The sequence below is a fragment of the Malaclemys terrapin genome, chromosome 2, assembly GCF_027887155.1.
Source record: "Malaclemys terrapin pileata isolate rMalTer1 chromosome 2, rMalTer1.hap1, whole genome shotgun sequence".
NCBI lineage: Eukaryota > Metazoa > Chordata > Testudines > Emydidae > Malaclemys > Malaclemys terrapin.
This window is the reverse complement of record NC_071506.1, coordinates 118,919,710-118,925,709: the sequence shown is the minus strand read 5'-3', so window position 1 is coordinate 118,925,709 and position 6,000 is coordinate 118,919,710. Positions and strand designations below refer to the sequence as shown.

The 6,000-nt window shown below is 45.0% G+C and overlaps 1 protein-coding gene across 1 annotated transcript in view; it reads left to right on the top strand.

Annotated features, from left to right (window-relative positions):
* The first annotated feature begins 329 nt into the window (after nucleotides 1–329).
* Nucleotides 330–6,000, top strand: part of EXOC2 (exocyst complex component 2) — a 207,734-nt gene continuing 202,063 nt past the window's right edge. Inside the window, exon 1 of the mRNA XM_054017785.1 lies at nucleotides 330–413. The gene's annotated coding sequence lies outside the window, so the exon portion shown is untranslated. The remainder of the gene's footprint in view (nucleotides 414–6,000) is intronic.

The window sequence follows — 6,000 nt, the reverse complement described above, 5'->3', positions numbered from 1 at the left end:
TTTCTCTTACTTTATTCCGTCTCTCAGCAGCATTTCCCCACTCATCCTCGGTGGTTTTATTTCTTGAAGCGCCTTCTGTGGGGCTGGACAGCGCCTGGCCCCAGGGTCCCCCCGGCTGTCCCCAGCTCCCTGCCCCCCATACACTGTCTCAAACCCAGTCATCCCGATGGCCTCGCCCTGCGCTTGAGGGCGAAGGGGCGGGACTGGTGGGAGGGGGGAGGAGAACAAGCTCAGGGGCGGGGCCGGGAGAAGGAAGCCGCGGGAGGGGCGGGGCTGCCGCTCGATTGCTCTGGCTCCGTCTCTCAGGCGATCGATTCATCTTGGCTCCACTGCGGCGGGCTGGCCGAGCGAGAGGCGGAGGCGCTGCCGGGAGGGAAGCTGCCCAGCACTGGTTACAAACACCGCGGCGGCCGGTGAGTGACGCCCCCCCTCGCTCCAAGTCAGCGCGAGCCGGCTCTGACCTGCGGAGCAGCCCCCCCCCCCCCCGCGTGCCTCTGCGGCTCCTGCCCCCGGGGGGGGCTCACTGCGGACCCGCTTTGCCTCTGCTGCCGGTCATAATAACGATCCGGATGGGGCCGTTGGGACCCGCCCGTTATCCTGCCCCGGCTGGGCGCTGGCTCTGTGCGGGGGAGGCCATTCCCCGCCCCCCGACACTGTGACGGGGGCGCTGGGGCTGCCGGAGGCTCCGCTTCTCTCTGCCCGGCACAACTACGCTGGGCCCCACGGGGCTGCGGCGGAGCCTGCGCAGGTTACGGCTGCAGTACGCGGGGCCCGGGTCAGGGCGTATTCGGATCCAAACACTGTCATTTGCAGTGTGGACGCGGCTCAAGCCGCAGGCCCGACTCAGAAGGTCTGCCTAGTAGTGCATTAGTTCGCACGGCTGTGAGGCCCGGGTCCGGCTGTGGGACCCGCATTTGCAATGAGCGCTGGCTTGGAAACACTGGGTATGTCTACACTGCAGTTAGGCATCTGTGCCTGGCCCTTACTAGCTACTCATGCTGGTGGGGCTCCTGCTAAGGGGCTGTTTAATTGTGTTGTAGATGCTTGGGCTGAGGTCTGGGACCTTCACAGCTTGCAAGATCCTAGAGCCTGGGTTGCAGCCCAAGTCCAAATGTCTACACTGCAATTAAACAGCTCTTAGCCTGAACCCTGTAAGCCTGAGTCAGTTGGCAGGGGCCAGCCACAGCTGTCTAATTGCAGTATAGACATACCCACTGAGTTCACAAGCCCAGGTTCCACAGACCTGGGTTTACAATGCAGTATAGACATACCCTTATAGCTGGCCACATAATCATTGATATTTTGTCAACTTGGCCACTGACCAATGTGTTGCAGAAGCTACCTGAAGGATGCAGCTGAGGCTGCAATGTGCTGTCATTTCTGTGATGCTTCCAACACATTCCTGTTCACCTGCTTGATATCAAATATTGGAGGTCGATATTAAAAAAAAAACACGTTTTTCAATTAAATTAAAGCTCTTGTTCAGTTTTTATTATGTCTGTGTCACTACAGATGTATTCTTCACTGAAGAGTGAAATCATTGATACTAAGACTTTACATTCTAAAGGCACCATAAATACTGTAAATGGGCAAGTAGTGGTATTTGCTCTTCATTGTAAGCTACAGTTGAGGAGTACTCAATTGTACTTCCACACTTCGTGCAGTGGCACGGTGAGCTTGGAAATCTTCAGAGCCCTGCCTCTGCATCAGGGAGCCTGGAAGCTCTGAAAACTCCAGCTCTCAGGGCTTCCAGACTCCCTGGCCAGCTGGCTGCCTGACCCTCAAGGGATCTGACTTCTTATGCTGGGGGAGCGGGGCAGCCCAGTGAGCCAGCTGGTCCAGGAGTTTTGAGGCCCTGAGATTCCTGGCCTTTGGGCAGTCTGCATCCAGGCCAGGGTGTCCAGCAGCTGCTGATATGATTCATGTTAGTTTCACTGCTGTCCACTCTTGAATAGCAGTGGTGAAACAATCATGTTCCTTTTACTGAGCAGCTGTGGGGATCAGGGAGAGCATATTTTGTTTGGGAAACACTATTGATGGCAGGTGAGTTAGTTAGCATATATTGCTTGCTCTAATAGTATCACTTAAACCTGTATACTTTTTAAAAGTCCTTCAAACTTGGCTGTTTCATGGTGTTGGTAAATACCTTTTCTTCTGCAAGCTTTATAAAATGTGCTGGGGAGCTCATAGAGTTTTGAGAAGCTTAGAAGACTGTAGTAAATAACTAAAATTAACCATCCATTCATCCAGAAAACGTGTTTAGGAAATAATTTTCAGTGAATTAAATAGATGAGTCTTTTAGGCCAGATTATCTTTTGATATAATCCCCCTTTCCCCATTTACAATTTTTCAAAATTTAAGTAGCTTCTTGTCAAAGTCCTGCATTTCTAAAATGCTACATCTAATTAACTCCAGGTTTCCACACCAAAAAAATGATGTTGACAGGAGACCACACATGACAAATTTCAGGCAGAAAGCTACTTATCTAGCCAAAGTGCTCCCCTATTTTGTGTTACATGCCTGCTTAGCTAGTAGAAGAGAAGCTCTTCAAATCATACAGGCATCTATATCTCCTCTTTCCTTTCCAACCACCAATTCACTCCTTGTTACTAAGCTTCATTAAAATCTTGTAAAGCTTTTAATGTTTTGTATTAAATCATGAAATATTCAGAACATTGTGATTTGAAAAGAGTATAATACAAATATTGTTCCTCTAATAAATGTAGTAATGTTCATAAAGTTCCTGTCATTTAGGTTACTCCTACACAGCAAATGAAGGTGTACTTTTAATCTTAACTAGTGCAGGTATCAATAGTAATAAAGATGTGGCGACATGGCTTTCAGTGCAGGCTACTCACCACTGTACAACCTTGGTGGGACCCTGGGTAAGCTAGCCCTTGCTGAAGTCTGTGTTGTCATGTCTTTACTACTATTAGTACTCATGCTAGCTAGATTAAAGCTAGGGTGGGTATGCTTACTTGCTTTACAGCCATGTCTTCATTTGCTGTGTAGATATAACCTCAGAATGTTTTGGGCTTTAGGATTTCTCATGGTCCTAAAACATGTTTACAGAGCAGCATTGATAGTAGCTAAGGCAAAAGCAAACACTAAAGGTTTTCAGATTTAAAATATACTGACAGTCTTGCCATAGTCCAGATTTAGAAATTTCTTTATCTGGTTGTATTTATATATATTCCTTTGTGTTGGACCACTCAGCATAGTGAATTTGATCCAAAGTAGTAAATAAAATAGGTGATTAGATGAGAGAGTCTACGTCATGAATCCTATCATGATGAAAATTGCAAAAAATAAGCAGTGTGTAACATATTCAACTAATTTAAAAAAAAATATTTAAATAATTATGAAGTCAGGGAGTTTAAGGAAGCATATTTTCAAAAAACATAAATCAGATTTAATTTCAATCTTATTTTAAATATATTTCTACTTATGCAGAAATCTGAAAATATCAAAAATCCTGATTTATCACTAAAATTCTAAATGTAAAGTTCAGAATATCTGACAAAGATAGAAGGTTGAATGTGAGAGATGTTTTTAAAGTTGCATTATTTCAACTGCTAAATTATGTCAATTTATGTAAAGCAGCCAGGATTATAATTTACCCTGCATTTCTGTTTCCAGCAAAAATAGGCCTGTAAAGCAAAAAGATTGATACTGCCCAGAGCTACAAACCCTGAAAGGCTAGCATGTATACATATTTTGTCAGTTTTCTCTAAATGTATGTTGCTCACAGATGGAGTGACTTCATCTCTGTGCTTCTGCTTTCCTAGTTGTTATATAGGAATAATGATACTGACTGCCCTGAAAAGCACGTTGAGATATATTGATGAAAAATGCTGTGTAAAAGCTAGTTGTTATCGTGCAGCCTTTATCCATATGCTTTTTCTAAAAATTGGTGGTTTGATCCAATGGACTGGTTCTTAGATGAGGTTTGTCATCATACGATGATGTATCCAACAGTGTCATGTAGCGACAATGAACCAGATCAAACCATTCCCATGATAAACCCTGGGAGAGGAGATCCCGAGGAAGAAGTTTTCTTGAGGATCCCTCCACTGTTGGGAGGAGGTGACTTTTTTTTCTTCCTCAAGAAAAAGCTCTTGTGCCCACCTTCCCCAAATCTACTGGATCCCCAGGGCGATCTGTTTGGAGGTCCAGAGTTTCAGGCCCTAGCTGACTCATCTCTAAATATACTGGTGGATATGGAGAGAAATTATGTTCATCCACCACTAGCCTTGCCTCTGGTCCATCCACACTTTCCCCCTCCATTCTGGCCTACCTACTTCACTCCCCACTTGCAGTGTGCATTGTGGGCTCATGGATTGTCTTTCACAGTGAAAGCAAAATGGTGCTGTGGGAGGGAGGAGAACTGCCCTGGGAGGGTTCCCTCTACATGTTGATTGTGGGGGATAATCTAGGCAGTGATTTTAATATCATATAAAGTAAGTGTGATTAAAAATAAAAAAATGTTTTTTTCCTTGGATATTAGGTAGTGCATATGCATAGTGGTAACTTTTCAAAGTTAAAGACTTAGAGTTCACATGCCATCCTCCTAACCTTAATGTAGCCAAAGGCACTAGTCTGTGTTTACAGCCGACAAACTATCAGTTGCAAAAATAAAACAGATTTCAAATCGAAGTATAAAAGCAATCTGAAAATTAATCTGTTTGTTTACATTTCTATATCTCAAAAACAGTGGCAAGTTCCCCCAACCTCAAAATTTGATAGAGGCAAAACCACCTGTCTTCTGGGATCTCATGCCAAAAGTCAGCCTTGGATACACTTTTTAATGCTAGATTACAAATTCCTGAAATTAGAGGTTTATAATGGAAAGGCTCAATTTTCCTATAGAATCTTAGCATTCTAGACGGCTTATCAGTAACACGTTTAAAACAAACAACACTATATTCCTCACCACTATATTTAATGTATTATATATTTTTTTAGGTCAAAACTGGAGTAAATATATTTTTAAAATACTAATTTTTAGACTATTAATGGATGAGTCTAAGGCATCTTCTTCAGTAGGAAACTGAATAATTTAAACTCTGTTTTTTTTAACAGTAGAGATAATGATATGATGCTGACTGTTCAATGTAGATAAAAACAAGTTGTGGTCAGCATTGTCAGGTAGTCATGGTAACCCTTCTGGCACTTGGGACCATACTCAATTGTGTTTATAAAAAACAAACAAAAGTAAATCCCCTTCCCTCCCCCCCCCCCCTCCCCCCCGGTTTTAAATATGATTGAGCTTCCTAGTGAAGTAAAGCCCTAAAGAGGTCTATATTCTATCAACATCCAAGGAAACTGATAACAAAATAGGGTCCTGACCTCCCAATCAGATTCATCTAGCCAGACCTTGTGCGTGTGCAGAACTGCAAAGTCAGTGGGGTTCTGCACTATACTGTATACAAGAATCCAATTGCATTGTATTGGGGGCCTGGATCTGACTGCAGTATTTGGACCTAAATGAATGTATAGGCCCCTAGAAGTGTGTTCAGGTATATTTTTAACCCTTTTTGGTTAAGCTTTACTGACTCTGTGTCATAATATCTGTAACAATATATTCTATATCGGTGGTCTCCAAGCTTTTTACGCCAAAGATAACTTTTTGAATTTAAGGGCAACCCAGGATCTACCCTGCCCCTTCCCTAAAGCCCTGCCCCCCCTCACTCCATCACTCCCTCCCCGTTGCTCACTTTCCCCCACTCTCACTCACTTTCACCAGGCAGGGGTAGGGGGTTAGGGTTTGGGAGGGGGTGTGGACTCTGGGCTGGGGCCGAGCGGTTCGCAGTGTGGGAGGAGGCTCTGGGCTGAGCCTGGGGCAGGGGATTGATGTGCAGGAGGGGGTAAGGGGTGCAAGCTACGGGAGGGAGTTTGGGTGCAGGAGGGAGCTCTGGGCTGGGGCAGAGTGTTGGGGTACAGGGTGCTGGCTCTGGGAGGGGCCTGGAGGTTGGGGCGCAGAAGGGGGTTCAGAGTACA